This window comes from Ixodes scapularis, unplaced genomic scaffold, assembly GCF_016920785.2.
Source record: "Ixodes scapularis isolate PalLabHiFi unplaced genomic scaffold, ASM1692078v2 PGA_scaffold8__174_contigs__length_109621045, whole genome shotgun sequence".
NCBI lineage: Eukaryota > Metazoa > Arthropoda > Arachnida > Ixodida > Ixodidae > Ixodes > Ixodes scapularis.
In genome coordinates this window covers 11,357,038-11,378,450 of record NW_024609883.1, presented here as the reverse complement: position 1 = coordinate 11,378,450, position 21,413 = coordinate 11,357,038, and the positions used below count along the sequence as shown (strand labels likewise).

General features: G+C 44.1%; 1 pseudogene; it reads right to left on the bottom strand.

Moving 5' to 3' along the window:
- LOC115326304 overlaps positions 1–21,413 on the bottom strand; it is a 66,220-nt pseudogene that overhangs the window by 27,099 nt on the left and 17,708 nt on the right.

Genomic DNA, 21,413 nt, shown 5'->3' with positions numbered 1-21,413 from the left:
AATTTACGTTTAGAATGTAGCTGGGTATGTCTAGTATCATATTCGAGGAGAGCATTTTGATATTTATATTAATTATTTTTCTGTATTTTTCTAAATTCCCGTCCCTGGCACCGAAAACCGCGTCTTTTCGCTCTGGAGACTAGTCCCAACGTTTTTCTTGGCAGTTCCGCCCGGCTCAGGAAGCCACAAACATCGCCTGAGAATATCGAATTTACGTTTAGAATGTAGCTGGGTATGTCTAGTATCATATTCGAGGATAGCATTTTGATATTTATACTAATTATTTTTCTGTATTTTTCTAAATTCCCGTCCCTGGCACCGAAAACCGCGACTTTTCGCTCTAGAGACTAAAGCCTAGTTCACATGCAGCGGTTTTGGCCCTAAAGCGGCGCGATTTCTGCCGTCGCGGCGCTCTGGCCAGCACCAGCAATTCTGCGGCACGAGCGCCGCGACGGCAGAAATCGCGCCGCTTTAGGGCCAAAACCGCTGCTTGTGAAACACGCTTTAGTCCCCACGTTTTTCTTGGCAGTTCCGCCCGGCTCAGGAAGCCACAAACATCGCCTGAGAATATCGAATTTACGTTTAGAATGTAGCTGGGTATGTCTAGTATCATATTCGAGGAGAGCATTTTGATATTTATATTAATTATTTTTCTGTATTTTTCTAAATTCCCGTCCCTGGCACCGAAAACCGCGTCTTTTCGCTCTGGAGACTAGTCCCAACGTTTTTCTTGGCAGTTCCGCCCGGCTCAGGAAGCCACAAACATCGCCTGAGAATATCGAATTTACATTTAGAATGTAGCTGGGTATGTCTAGTATCATATTCGAGGAGAGCATTTTGATATTTATACTAATTATTTTTCTGTATTTTTTAAATTCCCGTCCCTGGCACCGAAAACCGCGTCTTTTCGCTCTGGAGACTAAGTCCCAACGTTTTTCTTGGCAGTTCCGCCCGGCTCAGGAAGCCACAAACATCGCCTGAGAATATCGAATTTACGTTTAGAATGTAGCTGGGTATGTCTACTATCATATTCGAGGAGAGCATTTTGATATTTATATTAATTATTTTTTTGTATTTTTCTAAATTCCCGTCCCTGGCACCGAAAACCGCGTCTTTTCGCTCTAGAGACTAAGTCCCAACGTTTTTCTTGGCAGTTCCGCCCGGCTCAGGAAGCCACAAACATCGCCTGAGAATATAGAATTTACGTTTAGAATGTAGCTGGGTATGTCTAGTATCATATTCGAGGAGAGCATTTTGATATTTATATTAATTATTTTTCTGTATTTTTCAAACTTCCCGTCCCTGGCACCGAAAACCGCGTCTTTTCGCTCTGGAGACAAAGTCCCAACGTTTTTCTTGGCAGTTCCGCCCGGCTCAGGAAGCCACAAACATCGCCTGAGAATATCGAATTTACGTTAAGAATGTAGCTGGGTATGTCTAGTATCATATTCGAGGAGAGCATTTTGATATTTATATTAATTATTTTTCTGTATTTTTCAAACTTCCCGTCCCTGGCACCGAAAACCGCGTCTTTTCGCTCTGGAGACAAAGTCCCAACGTTTTTCTTGGCAGTTCCGCCCGGCTCAGGAAGCCACAAACATCGCCTGAGAATATCGAACTTACGTTAAGAATGTAGCTGGGTATGTCTAGTATCATATTCGAGGAGAGCATTTTGATATTTATATTAATTATTTTTCTGTATTTTTCTAAATTCCCGTCCCTGGCACCGAAAACCGCGTCTTTTCGCTCTGGAGACTAGTCCCAACGTTTTTCTTGGCAGTTCCGCCCGGCTCAGGAAGCCACAAACATCGCCTGAGAATATCGAACTTACTTTTAGAATTTAGCTGGGTATGTCTAGTATCATATTCGAGGAGAGCATTTTGATATTTATACTAATTATTTTTCTGTATTTTTCTAAATTCCTGTCCCTGGCACCGAAAACCGCGTCTTTTCGCTCTGGAGACTAGTCCCAACGTTTTTCTTGGCAGTTCCGCCCGGCTCAGGAAGCCACAAACATCGCCTGAGAATATCGAATTTACGTTTAGAATGTAGCTGGGTATGTCTAGTATCATATTCGAGGATAGCATTTTGATATTTATACTAATTATTTTTCTGTATTTTTCTAAATTCCCGTCCCTGGCACCGAAAACCGCGTCTTTTCGCTCTGGAGACTAGTCCCAACGTTTTTCTTGGCAGTTCCGCCCGGCTCAGGAAGCCACAAACATCGCCTGAGAATATCGAACTTACGTTTAGAATTTAGCTGGGTATGTCTAGTATCATATTCGAGGAGAGCATTTTGATATTTATATTAATTATTTTTCTGTATTTTTCTAAATTCCCGTCCCTGGCACCGAAAACCGCGTCTTTTCGCTCTGGAGACAAAGTCCCAACGTTTTTCTTGGCAGTTCCGCCCGGCTCAGGAAGCCACAAACATCGCCTGAGAATATCGAATTTACGTTTAGAACGTAGCTGGGTATGTCTAGTATCATATTCGAGGAGAGCATTTTGATATTTATATTAATTATTTTTCTGTATTTTTCAAACTTCCCGTCCCTGGCACCGAAAACCGCGTCTTTTCGCTCTGGAGACAAAGTCCCAACGTTTTTCTTGGCAGTTCCGCCCGGCTCAGGAAGCCACAAACATCGCCTGAGAATATTGAATTTACGTTAAGAATGTAGCTGGGTATGTCTAGTATCATATTCGAGGAGAGTATTTTGATATTTATATTAATTATTTTTCTGTATTTTTCAAACTTCCCGTCCCTGGCACCGAAAACCGCGTCTTTTCGCTCTGGAGACAAAGTCCCAACGTTTTTCTTGGCAGTTCCGCCCGGCTCAGGAAGCCACAAACATCGCCTGAGAATATCGAATTTACGTTAAGAATGTAGCTGGGTATGTCTAGTATCATATTCGAGGAGAGCATTTTGATATTTATATTAATTATTTTTCTGTATTTTTCAAACTTCCCGTCCCTGGCACCGAAAACCGCGTCTTTTCGCTCTGGAGACAAAGTCCCAACGTTTTTCTTGGCAGTTCCGCCCGGCTCAGGAAGCCACAAACATCGCCTGAGAATATCGAATTTACGTTAAGAATGTAGCTGGGTATGTCTAGTATCATATTCGAGGAGAGCATTTTGATATTTATATTAATTATTTTTCTGTATTTTTCAAACTTCCCGTCCCTGGCACCGAAAACCGCGTCTTTTCGCTCTGGAGACAAAGTCCCAACGTTTTTCTTGGCAGTTCCGCCCGGCTCAGGAAGCCACAAACATCGCCTGAGAATATCGAACTTACGTTAAGAATGTAGCTGGGTATGTCTAGTATCATATTCGAGGAGAGCATTTTGATATTTATATTAATTATTTTTCTGTATTTTTCTAAATTCCCGTCCCTGGCACCGAAAACCGCGTCTTTTCGCTCTGGAGACTAGTCCCAACGTTTTTCTTGGCAGTTCCGCCCGGCTCAGGAAGCCACAAACATCGCCTGAGAATATCGAACTTACTTTTAGAATTTAGCTGGATATGTCTAGTATCATATTCGAGGAGAGCATTTTGATATTTATACTAATTATTTTTCTGTATTTTTCTAAATTCCTGTCCCTGGCACCGAAAACCGCGTCTTTTCGCTCTGGAGACTAGTCCCAACGTTTTTCTTGGCAGTTCCGCCCGGCTCAGGAAGCCACAAACATCGCCTGAGAATATCGAATTTACGTTTAGAATGTAGCTGGGTATGTCTAGTATCATATTCGAGGATAGCATTTTGATATTTATACTAATTATTTTTCTGTATTTTTCTAAATTCCCGTCCCTGGCACCGAAAACCGCGTCTTTTCGCTCTGGAGACTAGTCCCAACGTTTTTCTTGGCAGTTCCGCCCGGCTCAGGAAGCCACAAACATCGCCTGAGAATATCGAACTTACGTTTAGAATTTAGCTGGGTATGTCTAGTATCATATTCGAGGAGAGCATTTTGATATTTATACTAATTATTTTTCTGTATTTTTCTAAATTCCCGTCCCTGGCACCGAAAACCGCGTCTTTTCGCTCTGGAGACAAAGTCCCAACGTTTTTCTTGGCAGTTCCGCCCGGCTCAGGAAGCCACAAACATCGCCTGAGAATATCGAATTTACGTTTAGAATGTAGCTGGGTATGTCTAGTATCATATTCGAGGAGAGTATTTTGATATTTATATTAATTATTTTTCTGTATTTTTCTAAATTCCCGTCCCTGGCACCGAAAACCGCGTCTTTTCGCTCTGGAGACTAGTCCCAACGTTTTTCTTGGCAGTTCCGCCCGGCTCAGGAAGCCACAAACATCGCCTGAGAATATCGAACTTACGTTTAGAATGTAGCTGGGTATGTCTAGTATCATATTCGAGGAGAGCATTTTGATATTTATATTAATTATTTTTCTGTATTTTTCAAACTTCCCGTCCCTGGCACCGAAAACCGCGTCTTTTCGCTCTGGAGACAAAGTCCCAACGTTTTTCTTGGCAGTTCCGCCCGGCTCAGGAAGCCACAAACATCGCCTGAGAATATTGAATTTACGTTAAGAATGTAGCTGGGTATGTCTAGTATCATATTCGACGAGAGTATTTTGATATTTATATTAATTATTTTTCTGTATTTTTCAAACTTCCCGTCCCTGGCACCGAAAACCGCGTCTTTTCGCTCTGGAGACAAAGTCCCAACGTTTTTCTTGGCAGTTCCGCCCGGCTCAGGAAGCCACAAACATCGCCTGAGAATATCGAATTTACGTTAAGAATGTAGCTGGGTATGTCTAGTATCATATTCGAGGAGAGCATTTTGATATTTATATTAATTATTTTTCTGTATTTTTCAAACTTCCCGTCCCTGGCACCGAAAACCGCGTCTTTTCGCTCTGGAGACAAACTCCCAACGTTTTTCTTGGCAGTTCCGCCCGGCTCAGGAAGCCACAAACATCGCCTGAGAATATCGAATTTACGTTAAGAATGTAGCTGGGTATGTCTAGTATCATATTCGAGGAGAGCATTTTGATATTTATATTAATTATTTTTCTGTATTTTTCAAACTTCCCGTCCCTGGCACCGAAAACCGCGTCTTTTCGCTCTGGAGACAAAGTCCCAACGTTTTTCTTGGCAGTTCCGCCCGGCTCAGGAAGCCACAAACATCGCCTGAGAATATCGAATTTACGTTAAGAATGTAGCTGGGTATGTCTAGTATCATATTCGAGGAGAGCATTTTGATATTTATATTAATTATTTTTCTGTATTTTTCAAACTTCCCGTCCCTGGCACCGAAAACCGCGTCTTTTCGCTCTGGAGACAAAGTCCCAACGTTTTTCTTGGCAGTTCCGCCCGGCTCAGGAAGCCACAAACATCGCCTGAGAATATCGAATTTACGTTAAGAATGTAGCTGGGTATGTCTAGTATCATATTCGAGGAGAGCATTTTGATATTTATATTAATTATTTTTCTGTATTTTTCAAACTTCCCGTCCCTGGCACCGAAAACCGCGTCTTTTCGCTCTGGAGACAAAGTCCCAACGTTTTTCTTGGCAGTTCCGCCCGGCTCAGGAAGCCACAAACATCGCCTGAGAATATCGAATTTACGTTAAGAATGTAGCTGGGTATGTCTAGTATCATATTCGAGGAGAGCATTTTGATATTTATATTAATTATTTTTCTGTATTTTTCAAACTTCCCGTCCCTGGCACCGAAAACCGCGTCTTTTCGCTCTGGAGACAAAGTCCCAACGTTTTTCTTGGCAGTTCCGCCCGGCTCAGGAAGCCACAAACATCGCCTGAGAATATCGAATTTACGTTAAGAATGTAGCTGGGTATGTCTAGTATCATATTCGAGGAGAGCATTTTGATATTTATATTAATTATTTTTCTGTATTTTTCAAACTTCCCGTCCCTGGCACCGAAAACCGCGTCTTTTCGCTCTGGAGACAAAGTCCCAACGTTTTTCTTGGCAGTTCCGCCCGGCTCAGGAAGCCACAAACATCGCCTGAGAATATCGAATTTACGTTAAGAATGTAGCTGGGTATGTCTAGTATCATATTCGAGGAGAGCATTTTGATATTTATATTAATTATTTTTCTGTATTTTTCAAACTTCCCGTCCCTGGCACCGAAAACCGCGTCTTTTCGCTCTGGAGACAAAGTCCCAACGTTTTTCTTGGCAGTTCCGCCCGGCTCAGGAAGCCACAAACATCGCCTGAGAATATCGAATTTACGTTAAGAATGTAGCTGGGTATGTCTAGTATCATATTCGAGGAGAGCATTTTGATATTTATATTAATTATTTTTCTGTATTTTTCAAACTTCCCGTCCCTGGCACCGAAAACCGCGTCTTTTCGCTCTGGAGACAAAGTCCCAACGTTTTTCTTGGCAGTTCCGCCCGGCTCAGGAAGCCACAAACATCGCCTGAGAATATCGAATTTACGTTAAGAATGTAGCTGGGTATGTCTAGTATCATATTCGAGGAGAGCATTTTGATATTTATATTAATTATTTTTCTGTATTTTTCAAACTTCCCGTCCCTGGCACCGAAAACCGCGTCTTTTCGCTCTGGAGACAAAGTCCCAACGTTTTTCTTGGCAGTTCCGCCCGGCTCAGGAAGCCACAAACATCGCCTGAGAATATCGAATTTACGTTAAGAATGTAGCTGGGTATGTCTAGTATCATATTCGAGGAGAGCATTTTGATATTTATATTAATTATTTTTCTGTATTTTTCTAAATTCCTGTCCCTGGCACCGAAAACCGCGTCTTTTCGCTCTGGAGACAAAGTCCCAACGTTTTTCTTGGCAGTTCCGCCCGGCTCAGGAAGCCACAAACATCGCCTGAGAATATCGAACTTACGTTTAGAATTTAGCTGGGTATGTCTAGTATCATATTCGAGGAGAGCATTTTGATATTTATATTAATTATTTTTCTGTATTTTTCTAAATTCCCGTCCCTGGCACCGAAAACCGCGTCTTTTCGCTCTGGAGACTAGTCCCAACGTTTTTCTTGGCAGTTCCGCCCGGCTCAGGAAGCCACAAACATCGCCTGAGAATATCGAACTTACGTTTAGAATTTAGCTGGGTATGTCTAGTATCATATTCGAGGAGAGCATTTTGATATTTATACTAATTATTTTTCTGTATTTTTCTAAATTCCTGTCCCTGGCACCGAAAACCGCGTCTTTTCGCTCTGGAGACTAGTCCCAACGTTTTTCTTGGCAGTTCCGCCCGGCTCAGGAAGCCACAAACATCGCCTGAGAATATCGAATTTACGTTTAGAATGTAGCTGGGTATGTCTAGTATCATATTCGAGGATAGCATTTTGATATTTATACTAATTATTTTTCTGTATTTTTCTAAATTCCCGTCCCTGGCACCGAAAACCGCGTCTTTTCGCTCTGGAGACTAGTCCCAACGTTTTTCTTGGCAGTTCCGCCCGGCTCAGGAAGCCACAAACATCGCCTGAGAATATCGAACTTACGTTTAGAATTTAGCTGGGTATGTCTAGTATCATATTCGAGGAGAGCATTTTGATATTTATATTAATTATTTTTCTGTATTTTTCTAAATTCCCGTCCCTGGCACCGAAAACCGCGTCTTTTCGCTCTGGAGACAAAGTCCCAACGTTTTTCTTGGCAGTTCCGCCCGGCTCAGGAAGCCACAAACATCGCCTGAGAATATCGAATTTACGTTTAGAACGTAGCTGGGTATGTCTAGTATCATATTCGAGGAGAGCATTTTGATATTTATATTAATTATTTTTCTGTATTTTTCAAACTTCCCGTCCCTGGCACCGAAAACCGCGTCTTTTCGCTCTGGAGACAAAGTCCCAACGTTTTTCTTGGCAGTTCCGCCCGGCTCAGGAAGCCACAAACATCGCCTGAGAATATTGAATTTACGTTAAGAATGTAGCTGGGTATGTCTAGTATCATATTCGAGGAGAGTATTTTGATATTTATATTAATTATTTTTCTGTATTTTTCAAACTTCCCGTCCCTGGCACCGAAAACCGCGTCTTTTCGCTCTGGAGACAAAGTCCCAACGTTTTTCTTGGCAGTTCCGCCCGGCTCAGGAAGCCACAAACATCGCCTGAGAATATCGAATTTACGTTAAGAATGTAGCTGGGTATGTCTAGTATCATATTCGAGGAGAGCATTTTGATATTTATATTAATTATTTTTCTGTATTTTTCAAACTTCCCGTCCCTGGCACCGAAAACCGCGTCTTTTCGCTCTGGAGACAAAGTCCCAACGTTTTTCTTGGCAGTTCCGCCCGGCTCAGGAAGCCACAAACATCGCCTGAGAATATCGAATTTACGTTAAGAATGTAGCTGGGTATGTCTAGTATCATATTCGAGGAGAGCATTTTGATATTTATATTAATTATTTTTCTGTATTTTTCAAACTTCCCGTCCCTGGCACCGAAAACCGCGTCTTTTCGCTCTGGAGACAAAGTCCCAACGTTTTTCTTGGCAGTTCCGCCCGGCTCAGGAAGCCACAAACATCGCCTGAGAATATCGAACTTACGTTAAGAATGTAGCTGGGTATGTCTAGTATCATATTCGAGGAGAGCATTTTGATATTTATATTAATTATTTTTCTGTATTTTTCTAAATTCCCGTCCCTGGCACCGAAAACCGCGTCTTTTCGCTCTGGAGACTAGTCCCAACGTTTTTCTTGGCAGTTCCGCCCGGCTCAGGAAGCCACAAACATCGCCTGAGAATATCGAATTTACGTTTAGAATGTAGCTGGGTATGTCTAGTATCATATTCGAGGATAGCATTTTGATATTTATACTAATTATTTTTCTGTATTTTTCTAAATTCCCGTCCCTGGCACCGAAAACCGCGTCTTTTCGCTCTGGAGACTAGTCCCAACGTTTTTCTTGGCAGTTCCGCCCGGCTCAGGAAGCCACAAACATCGCCTGAGAATATCGAACTTACGTTTAGAATTTAGCTGGGTATGTCTAGTATCATATTCGAGGAGAGCATTTTGATATTTATACTAATTATTTTTCTGTATTTTTCTAAATTCCCGTCCCTGGCACCGAAAACCGCGTCTTTTCGCTCTGGAGACAAAGTCCCAACGTTTTTCTTGGCAGTTCCGCCCGGCTCAGGAAGCCACAAACATCGCCTGAGAATATCGAATTTACGTTTAGAATGTAGCTGGGTATGTCTAGTATCATATTCGAGGAGAGTATTTTGATATTTATATTAATTATTTTTCTGTATTTTTCTAAATTCCCGTCCCTGGCACCGAAAACCGCGTCTTTTCGCTCTGGAGACTAGTCCCAACGTTTTTCTTGGCAGTTCCGCCCGGCTCAGGAAGCCACAAACATCGCCTGAGAATATCGAACTTACGTTTAGAATGTAGCTGGGTATGTCTAGTATCATATTCGAGGAGAGCATTTTGATATTTATATTAATTATTTTTCTGTATTTTTCAAACTTCCCGTCCCTGGCACCGAAAACCGCGTCTTTTCGCTCTGGAGACAAAGTCCCAACGTTTTTCTTGGCAGTTCCGCCCGGCTCAGGAAGCCACAAACATCGCCTGAGAATATTGAATTTACGTTAAGAATGTAGCTGGGTATGTCTAGTATCATATTCGACGAGAGTATTTTGATATTTATATTAATTATTTTTCTGTATTTTTCAAACTTCCCGTCCCTGGCACCGAAAACCGCGTCTTTTCGCTCTGGAGACAAAGTCCCAACGTTTTTCTTGGCAGTTCCGCCCGGCTCAGGAAGCCACAAACATCGCCTGAGAATATCGAATTTACGTTAAGAATGTAGCTGGGTATGTCTAGTATCATATTCGAGGAGAGCATTTTGATATTTATATTAATTATTTTTCTGTATTTTTCAAACTTCCCGTCCCTGGCACCGAAAACCGCGTCTTTTCGCTCTGGAGACAAACTCCCAACGTTTTTCTTGGCAGTTCCGCCCGGCTCAGGAAGCCACAAACATCGCCTGAGAATATCGAATTTACGTTAAGAATGTAGCTGGGTATGTCTAGTATCATATTCGAGGAGAGCATTTTGATATTTATATTAATTATTTTTCTGTATTTTTCAAACTTCCCGTCCCTGGCACCGAAAACCGCGTCTTTTCGCTCTGGAGACAAAGTCCCAACGTTTTTCTTGGCAGTTCCGCCCGGCTCAGGAAGCCACAAACATCGCCTGAGAATATCGAATTTACGTTAAGAATGTAGCTGGGTATGTCTAGTATCATATTCGAGGAGAGCATTTTGATATTTATATTAATTATTTTTCTGTATTTTTCAAACTTCCCGTCCCTGGCACCGAAAACCGCGTCTTTTCGCTCTGGAGACAAAGTCCCAACGTTTTTCTTGGCAGTTCCGCCCGGCTCAGGAAGCCACAAACATCGCCTGAGAATATCGAATTTACGTTAAGAATGTAGCTGGGTATGTCTAGTATCATATTCGAGGAGAGCATTTTGATATTTATATTAATTATTTTTCTGTATTTTTCAAACTTCCCGTCCCTGGCACCGAAAACCGCGTCTTTTCGCTCTGGAGACAAAGTCCCAACGTTTTTCTTGGCAGTTCCGCCCGGCTCAGGAAGCCACAAACATCGCCTGAGAATATCGAATTTACGTTAAGAATGTAGCTGGGTATGTCTAGTATCATATTCGAGGAGAGCATTTTGATATTTATATTAATTATTTTTCTGTATTTTTCAAACTTCCCGTCCCTGGCACCGAAAACCGCGTCTTTTCGCTCTGGAGACAAAGTCCCAACGTTTTTCTTGGCAGTTCCGCCCGGCTCAGGAAGCCACAAACATCGCCTGAGAATATCGAATTTACGTTAAGAATGTAGCTGGGTATGTCTAGTATCATATTCGAGGAGAGCATTTTGATATTTATATTAATTATTTTTCTGTATTTTTCAAACTTCCCGTCCCTGGCACCGAAAACCGCGTCTTTTCGCTCTGGAGACAAAGTCCCAACGTTTTTCTTGGCAGTTCCGCCCGGCTCAGGAAGCCACAAACATCGCCTGAGAATATCGAATTTACGTTAAGAATGTAGCTGGGTATGTCTAGTATCATATTCGAGGAGAGCATTTTGATATTTATATTAATTATTTTTCTGTATTTTTCAAACTTCCCGTCCCTGGCACCGAAAACCGCGTCTTTTCGCTCTGGAGACAAAGTCCCAACGTTTTTCTTGGCAGTTCCGCCCGGCTCAGGAAGCCACAAACATCGCCTGAGAATATCGAATTTACGTTAAGAATGTAGCTGGGTATGTCTAGTATCATATTCGAGGAGAGCATTTTGATATTTATATTAATTATTTTTCTGTATTTTTCAAACTTCCCGTCCCTGGCACCGAAAACCGCGTCTTTTCGCTCTGGAGACAAAGTCCCAACGTTTTTCTTGGCAGTTCCGCCCGGCTCAGGAAGCCACAAACATCGCCTGAGAATATCGAATTTACGTTTAGAACGTAGCTGGGTATGTCTAGTATCATATTCGAGGAGAGCATTTTGATATTTATACTAATTATTTTTCTGTATTTTTCTAAATTCCCTTCCCTGGCACCGAAAACCGCGTCTTTTCGCTCTGGAGACTAGTCCCAACGTTTTTCTTGGCAGTTCCGCCCGGCTCAGGAAGCCACAAACATCGCCTGAGAATATCGAATTTACGTTTAGAACGTAGCTGGGTATGTCTAGTATCATATTCGAGGAGAGCATTTTGATATTTATATTAATTATTTTTCTGTATTTTTCAAACTTCCCGTCCCTGGCACCGAAAACCGCGTCTTTTCGCTCTGGAGACAAAGTCCCAACGTTTTTCTTGGCAGTTCCGCCCGGCTCAGGAAGCCACAAACATCGCCTGAGAATATCGAATTTACGTTAAGAATGTAGCTGGGTATGTCTAGTATCATATTCGAGGAGAGCATTTTGATATTTATATTAATTATTTCTCTGTATTTTTCAAACTTCCCGTCCCTGGCACCGAAAACCGCGTCTTTTCGCTCTGGAGACTAGTCCCAACGTTTTTCTTGGCAGTTCCGCCCGGCTCAGGAAGCCACAAACATCGCCTGAGAATATCGAATTTACGTTTAGAACGTAGCTGGGTATGTCTAGTATCATATTCGAGGAGAGCATTTTGATATTTATATTAATTATTTTTCTGTATTTTTCAAACTTCCCGTCCCTGGCACCGAAAACCGCGTCTTTTCGCTCTGGAGACAAAGTCCCAACGTTTTTCTTGGCAGTTCCGCCCGGCTCAGGAAGCCACAAACATCGCCTGAGAATATCGAATTTACGTTAAGAATGTAGCTGGGTATGTCTAGTATCATATTCGAGGAGAGCATTTTGATATTTATATTAATTATTTTTCTGTATTTTTCAAACTTCCCGTCCCTGGCACCGAAAACCGCGTCTTTTCGCTCTGGAGACTAGTCCCAACGTTTTTCTTGGCAGTTCCGCCCGGCTCAGGAAGCCACAAACATCGCCTGAGAATATCGAATTTACGTTTAGAACGTAGCTGGGTATGTCTAGTATCATATTCGAGGAGAGCATTTTGATATTTATACTAATTATTTTTCTGTATTTTTCTAAATTCCCGTCCCTGGCACCGAAAACCGCGTCTTTTCGCTCTGGAGACTAGTCCCAACGTTTTTCTTGGCAGTTCCGCCCGGCTCAGGAAGCCACAAACATCGCCTCAGAATATCGAACTTACGTTTAGAATTTAGCTGGGTATGTCTAGTATCATATTCGAGGAGAGCATTTTGATATTTATACTAATTATTTTTCTGTATTTTTCTAAATTCCCGTCCCTGGCACCGAAAACCGCGTCTTTTCGCTCCGGAGATTTAAGCCCGAATGTCCCTGGGGCAGCTGCGCCTGGTTCAGGAAAGCACAAAATTGCCTGAGGAGGTCCAGTCTCCACTATGGATACATGACGCTAGTCTGGGAGAGTATTTTTATATGCCATCTAATGCTGTTTTAGTGAGCTTTTAATTATTTTGCTCATTTTAAGTCTGACAATCTGGCGTGAACTAACTGCATGACCTGAAGTAGTTTCATGGCAAATTATGCAATTTTCAGTATCTCTTATTACACAAGGCCCGGGAAATTCGACTACTAATACGCTAATACTTCGCAGCGCACAACAGACAACACACCATCAAAACAGATACACACAAAGAAACAACACTCACGCAGCGCTGACTGTCAACTCTCGGATATATTAATCTTCGTTCTTATCTTTCACCCTTACGCACTAAAAAAGAAATAAATGTTAACCAAGGAAGAACAGCGAAAGAAAAATAAAAATAAAAAGAAAGGGGAAAGATTAATATAGGAAAGAAAGATGGAAAGAAATGGAAGAAAATAAGATCTAGTCCTACTACAGTAAAATTACTGAGGAGGTTTTCCTAAATAATATAACTCTTTTCTTGATAAGCTAATCGACGGGGTACTAACGCATACTCCGTCTAGCAGGTCTATGCTCGCGGCTTCGATGATTTCTCGAGTTAGTTTGTTGTTGCTTCGTCCCAGTACTGTGCAGTTGCCCAGAAGGGGGGAACATCCACAATCTCTACAATGAATGCCCAGATGGCCTGAGTTAGCGTTAATGGCGTTGCAGTTATGTTCCCGGAGCCTGTCATTGAGACAGCGCCCCGTCTGCCCAACGTAACGCTTCCCGCACGTAAGAGGGAACGAATATATCACTCCCTCTGCACAGGAAACGAACTTGGTCTTGTGATTTTTCGTGCAGCACTCTGTTCGAATAGGCTGCCCATTCACCCGCTTGCACAGGCTGGAAAGTCTCTGCGGAGCTGAGAAAACCACGTCGACGTTGACTCTGCTAGCTACTTTTTTAAGCTTGTGTGACATGTTGTGAATATAGGGCACTATAACAGGCCTTGTAGTGCGTTCTCTTTTTCGGTAGTTAGAAGGTTCGGCTTGCTTGACCTCCTTAAGTAGGCATTCAGAGACTGAAATTAATATCGACAAAGGGTATCCTGCTGAAACCAAGCGAGTTGTTTGCGTTTTGAAGCTCATGTCGGTCATGTGCACGCAGGATTTCTTGAGGGAGTTTTTTAGGCAAAGTTTTGCAATGCCTCGTTTAACAAGTTTCGAGTGTGCGGAACTATGATGAAGTAGTGGCTTTTTTGGCCTCGGTTCATAAGACCAGCAGATGTGACAGTTTTTAAGGAACAATCGAAGGTCTAAGAATCTTATGGAATGCTCGACCGGAAGTTCGTGGGTAAGTTTTAACGGATCAAGGTATTTCTGGAAGGTAGAAAGAACATCGCCCACCAAGGTGGGGAAGGTGCGACTGTTACTGTCAAGAAAAACCAAGTAGTCATCCACGTAACGAAAAACACGCACTATTTTTGAACTGTCTAAGTTTTGCTGTAAGATTCTGTTGTGGAATGCCAGAAAGAGGTCGCTGAGCACAGGAGCTATACAGGACCCTATACATATTCCTGTTTTTTGTAAATATGTTGATCCATTCCAGGTGGCAAAGGTAGAATGCAAATAGGTCGATATTAGGTCCAGGAAACCCTTAATGGACACCCCTGCTGCATTTTGGAAGGCTATTACACCAAAGGAGTCAACACTGTCCTCTATGCACATCAGGAGCCGATCTTGAGGTAGGGCATAATAGAGATCCTTTACATCAATAGAAAAAGCCATGAGTCGTCTGTCCTTTGGTTCTTGAAGAAATTGCAAGACGTCATCCGAGCTTCTAATCAAATACGGATCATTTATGTCAAGAAGGTTTAGTTTTTCTTGAAGGAACAAAGCGATGGATTTTTGCCACGTGCCTCTTTCAGACACAATCACCCTGAGGGGGCACTCGGTTTTATGTGTTTTGGCATTGAAGAAAATCTCAAGGCTAGACAGTTTTTTACGGTCAATGGATGAAGCAAGTTGCTTCAGGTCCAGCGAATTACATAATTGCTTGGCTCTGCTTTTGATTGTACTTAAGGAAATGTCATAATGGCACTGAAAAACGGACTCTACGGCTGCACAGGCCTTAGTGCCAAACTCGCTTTTATGCATGAGTAGGCATAAAAGCGCTTATTCCACTTTGGCCAGGCGCACTTTATTTTGAGCGACAAGAAAGATAAAAGTTTATTTCATTCTTTCACGTCATGAAATATGGTCCAGGCATAGGCAAATCCAAAACAGCCTCAAACTGCCTGGTCGAATGGGTCCTTCATATGGCGGGAGACTACATCCAGCTACAAGAACTCTAAGGAGGGGAAGTACGCGAGCGAGCTGGCTAGGGAACATCATTGAAAGAAAACCTGAGAATAGGACAAATAAAAATTGGGGGGACACTTAGGCTCCGCCTTAAGTGTATGACACGATAGCGCAAGGCCGGGTCGTCAGCGCAGGGGTGGAGGAGGGCGGAAGGGCAGGGGAGGCGGAGGAAGGAAGGGAAGGGGGTGGGGGTTGGGGGAATGGAGGGCTCGGAGGGGGTGGATGAGGGGAGGGGAGCTGAGGAGGGGGCCCTCCCACGGGGTCACGCCGCCGCCGACAGCTACTAAGGGAGGGCAAGGGGTGGAGGGCAGGGGAAAGGAGTGGGGGTCAGATAGGAGTAGTGGAGGAGGGGATGGGAGGTGTGGGGGGAAAGGGGAGGGCATCCCATTCAACACCCGGGTCACGTGACCCGAGTGCTCAGGGAAGGGGAGGGGCCCGCCCACAAGGTCACGCCGGACGCTGTGACCCAGGTAACTCGACACGGGTCACGTGGCCTACGAAGTCACGCCGGACGCCGACTACTACGCCGGCTTTTCCGCTGAACGGGAGCCTTACGCTATCGCGTGAAATAACTCCCAGTCTCAGGTTTTCTTACAAGAACTTGCCTAGACCGATGATACTTCAGTCATTTTACCGCCCAAGCATTAGTATGCTGTGGTCTTTTTTTCGAAGTGCACTCGCGTGGGCTTTTCTCCTGGCTTATGCGCTTCTCGTGTATGCCTTTTCTTTTTTGCTGGTAACGTACGGAACAAAACATGTTTCCATCGATCTGTGATAATTCATAATGAAGGGTGTACACTTTTCCGACTGTTCTGACAAAGACGAAAACTGCCGAGTCACTGGGCTGTGGATGCGAATGCGACGTACACCCGTCGTCGATATAAATGTGAACGCCGGACCGCCGACTGCTCCGTACTATCAGCGTCGTGATGCTGCGGCCCTTGGCGGCTTGCGCACCTTATCGCGCGCTACGCCGAGATTCAACATGTGAATCAGCTCAGCTCTGCTCCTGCTTCCTGAAGAAAGTGCGAGAATTGGGTTGGAGCCTTTCGGACGTTATCAGGAGGCACTGTGGTGACTTGATAAAGTAACTATTTGTTTTTTTCTTGAATGCGGTCCGCATTTCTTTCGGCTCATTCGGCCACGCTCATTTTTGAAAAGTCGAAGTGGCTTCTGTCATGATACGCTCGAAATATTTTCTTTTGTAAAAATATTTATCGCTATTAGCGTTCACTGAATAATAAAGAAAGAATCTGAGTTTTGATGAACTATACCGAGCAACGTCGGCGCTTTTCCACGAGCAAAATGCAAACTATTTGCCGTCAATGACGTGTGCACAGCGCCCACAAAAAGTCGCAAAATAGAAATCCACTTTCACGCTCTCTGCAGAGCGGAGCAGTAAAAGCGAAGACAGTGCTCGATCCAAGCGCTTAATTTCGGTGAGGCGCCAAGCGCCGATAAGGCTCGATAACCGCCACGCCCGCCGCGTCATGAGGCGGATAGTACGGAGCGGTCGACGGACCGGCCTCTACCTTCATATTAACGACAGGTGTACGATATTTCGCAGAGGGTTATTTCTCATACGAAAGAGATCCACAGCCCAGCAAACAAAGGTGGTATCTCGCAGAAGGCTCTAATTTGAATGGCCCTACATACATTGGGGCCAATGTGCATGGTGTAGACCTTCGATCTTCTGTTAGTTGCCATCTTTATTTGGCTGTGGAGTGCATTTTGATCATGCGCAGTAGCTCTTCTCCGCGAAATATCGTACTCCGCACCTGCCTTTACAGTCCAGTCGCTCGGAATTTTTCGCACCAGAGATAAGCGTTTGGAAGGTGTATAACACGAAACAAGTAGCAGGTTCGAGGAACAATGAAGATGTAGACGATAGGATCTTTCCTTCTACGGACCTTTTGTTCGTTGTTGCAGGTCTAATATCCCGAGATATGATGGCACAGCAGATGTTAGTTGAGTAAGAAAGAAAGAGAGAGATGTTTATTTTCCCCTTTTTGTTTAGAAAATTGACTTAGTTGCTTGCCCGCTCAGTGCGCACACTGTCGATAGGGAAGGGGTCGGGAGAAAACGATGGAAAATATAGAAAGGTTGGGACGTTTATAGATTAGGTTGGGAGGGATGTCTCAACCGTCGTCCGCCCGTCGAGTCGCGTTCGATTCGTGTTCACCCCTAAGTTGGCAGTCCGGTGGAAGCTGTGTGCTTGTTGGACTAGTCAACTGTCGGCCTTGCACCACGTGACCACCCTGATCTCCACATACCACGTGCCGAGAGCGAGTTCAGGTGATAAGAGGCAGGCCACTGATTGGTCTGGCGAAACGCAGCTTCCACCGCACTGTCAGCTTAGGGGCGAACGAGTAGTACGATCCAACGTTCAGAACGCACGGCCCCTCGAAGTTAGTAGATATGGAGCAACCTTAGAGCGAATAATAAGTATTTTGCAACTGGGGTGGGCGGCAGTTGTGCTACAGAGTTAATGGAGAGCTTTAGCAGTTCGCTATTTCGCCCTGATAACGGTACGATGCATGCCCAAGGCCGCCGGAGGGGAGAGGAGGTATCGTTATCGGGGATAAAAACAATCTGCTAAAACTCTCTAATATCGGCACAAGGCTTCCATTGAACGGATGGCTTTTTAGCGGGAAGCGCTTAGTGCCGCTTCCCGCTAAACTTCACGGTTTTTGGTGAGACAGCTAGTGTACAATACAACTCCTTCGGTCTCAGGTATTATATTTTGTTCCTTGCTCCTTCTTCGTATTTGCCCCGTGAGTGCGCGCTGTAAGCATCGGGTCCCACAAAAATTAACTTTGATGCTTTGAAATGTGTTCGCCCCATAGCTCGGTCTGTATATAGCATCGGGCTACGGATCATTAGTTCCCAAGTTCAGTCCCACCCGATCGCTTCTGCTGTTTTCTTTTTTTATATAACATTGTAACAAATGTAGCGGTAAAACATAAGGGCTTAACCTGACGGTTTTTCATAGAAACTGGCGTACAAACATATTTTGTGTTAATAAACTGGGTTAAGGACTGAGACAGGATGCAACAATTACTAGGGCTCGGCGGGGGAGCAGAAAGAGCATGCGCCGGTTTCCGTGGTGAATTTGTGAAGCCTCTAAACCCCTTGTTGCATCTGTATGTTGAATAAAGCAAATGCTTCTTTCAACTCTCCCAGACGCGTGACTTTTGTGAGTCCTTAAGGTGGAGTCGCACTTCTTATCATTATTCTGTTTCACGCACTACCATTGCAAAGATAGTGGTAAGACAGACTGCATGATTTGGGGCACGTTTCGTTAGCTTGTTGGAAACAGCGCCTTCGAGCAAAGGAAACAAAACCCAGCCGAAAGTAACGCGTGAGCGTAAGTGGAAGGCATACGTCGCGTCTCTTGCGGTAGCACAGTTGTTTCACACCAGCATATTGCGTCTGTTGGTTTTCTCCGAAGCATGTGAGCGTAATCCTTGTCCTGGCGTCCTACACTTTCACTTATGATATGAGCGCGATCGTGCTCCCTGCCCGCTGCCACAAGGCGAGATTTCAAGCTCGCAATCCCGCATGCAATTTTAGCTAAGCGCAATAAGCAAAAATAGCTGAGTATTTTTAATGTCGGAAGCACAATCGGAGGCACGCAGTATCCAAACCGAGTGTCCGAGCGTCTACGCTTCCTCCAGTACTCTTTATTTTTTCGGACTCCTGCATGACGTATGTCATGCAGGAGTCCTTACTGAATGTTTGCAAGAAAAGCTCGAGTCCAGCACATTTTATGTTAAAGTATTTAGGATTCAAGTGGACATAAGCATAAAATGATCTGAAGGCGCGCAGGCGCTGTTCTCGGGAACCACCCTGTCTGGGACCGCCGTGTCATCATGTTGTCCTCCTTTTCTGGTCTTCCTGGTTCTACCAAGTCGGCCCAACATCTTGCCTGCTTTGTTTTCATAAATAAAGGATCGAATGGTCGCACCGCAGAGCCTATGGATTCAAGGGTTCAATCCCCACCCCTGTCCGTTTCGATGTGGATGGACATTGTACCGGGGCGCGTCCGTCTATTACCACTACGTGGTGCACGTTAAAAAACTCAGGCTAGCGGTCATATTCCACTTGGCAAATTTCTCATTTACAGCGTCCACAACATCGCCACACAACAACAAACTGAAATCATGCTCGCTAAACGCTCGATAAACATTTGTTTGTTTCTCTCTCATAGAATCGTGGTGCTTTTAGAATCTCTCGGAAAAGCACGTTGTTTATGGCGTTTGATAGACACAAGAGTCCGTTCGAGCTTGTTTAACTTTGAGAAACCAGAGTGCTGAACCAAAAGGAAAATAATAAGTAAAATATAAACTTCAAAATACTATCTAGAAGCGCACACAAGACAGCCCACCATATCAAGGTGGATGGAAAGCAGGAGACCCTATAGAATTGTTTAATCATAGAACATCGCCCGCTGTCGCCAATTGCGTTTCTTTTAACTACATACTTCAAAAGAGCCCTGTTTAGCAAATATGTGGCCTCGCAGCTTTCCAAAAGATTAAACCAGGCAACTACATTCGTCGTGTGCGTTTCCGCATGAGCTATAGATTTGCACAGTAAAACATTTTAACACCCATAATTGTGTAAACAGGGTGTAAGAATGGTGTGAGTTAGAAAACACACCCATCTACACCATTTTTACACGATTTTCAATTATTGATGGGTGTTCAAGGGTGTGTGGACGATTCACACCCATCCTACACCGTTCACACAGCCTACAGGTACATATCGTTCGTAAATTGTGTTAAAAGAGTGTTCGTCTTTCTCTTTACACCCATATCTACAGGGTGTGAAAGGGGTGTGTCGGTGCAATGTCGGATTAACCCAAGGCATCAGTTAATCGAACTTTGTTACGACAAACAATGGCGATAAAGGCATCTCGACTGATCGTCACAATCAGGTATAGTTTGAATGTCCTAATGAACTGCACGGGGTGGTCCGACCGATTCAATTTCGGTACGTTGATGCGACCAAACGTGGAAATGTCAATTCGTGTGTAGGACGATACAGCCAAATAGAAAAGCGCCGCCACGAGCGAAAGCCGGATGTAGATGTTGGAAAGTGCACGTGAATGGGGTGGATGAAGAATCAGCTCGAAGCCCAATTCTTCCAATTTTGCCATTGTCACGGTCAATTCGTGGGAGAGCGCGTTGTCTTGGTGAATGAACAGTCTGGTACCAACACCTTCTAGATCACAAGGCCGTAGTGCTGATAACTTTTCGTCACAGAAGAAGGCCGATCGCGGGCGGTGATTGGATACGAGCGCTGCGTCCGTCTCTCTGATTAGACACGAGACGCTGACGCAGCCCTCGCGTCCAATCACGGCCCGCGATTGGCCTTCTTCTGTGGCGAAAAATTATCAGCATTACGGCCTTGTTATCTAGGATGTGGTGCTGGTACCCATCGCGCACATAGTTTTTTGTAGAGGGTTTTGTGCACACGTTATTTTGAGATGCCTATGGTCTCAGCAGTCTTGTGCACATTCACTCGACTGTCCTCCAATTAATATATTATAAATTTATTCAACAATATCCGTCGTGGTGACCTCAACTCAGCGTCCGGAGCGCGCTTCATCTTCAGGGAACGTTCTGCCACGTTTAATCCAATGAACCCAGAACTAAACAGCCTTCAACGTTGAATAAGGGTCCTCATGAACTTCATGCAACTCGGTTTTGATGCGTGGACGTTAACATTTTTAAAACAAACGTACTTGATCATTGCACAGGGCTGGGTTTTTTTTTTTTTTTTTTTTTTTCCATTGTTGTGGCAAGCGCTACAGTGTTTGCTTCAGCCGTCTGTCAAACATGAACAGCGCTTCGCTCCCGTCTGGAAGCTAGCCTGGGTTAGTTTGAAGAATGGCACTTGCCAGCCATGGCGTCATTCATTGAATTGTTCATCGTATAAATTTACCGAACTTATCAAACGACCCTTGTACTTGCGAGCTGTGCAGGAAGCAAAATGACGTGGAACAAAACGGAAAGAAGTTCGAATCCGGAAGCGCGCAGGGGTTCGCCAATAGTGGACTCTATAGTCTGTGATAGCTCAAGAGTGCAGTGGTAGCTCCGCTTCCAGCACGAGCTTTGTGGCCTTGATAGCACAAGTGTGCACGCGCAGCCAAAGCGCGGCGGAAGGCAAGGGGCGCGCGCTGAAGGCG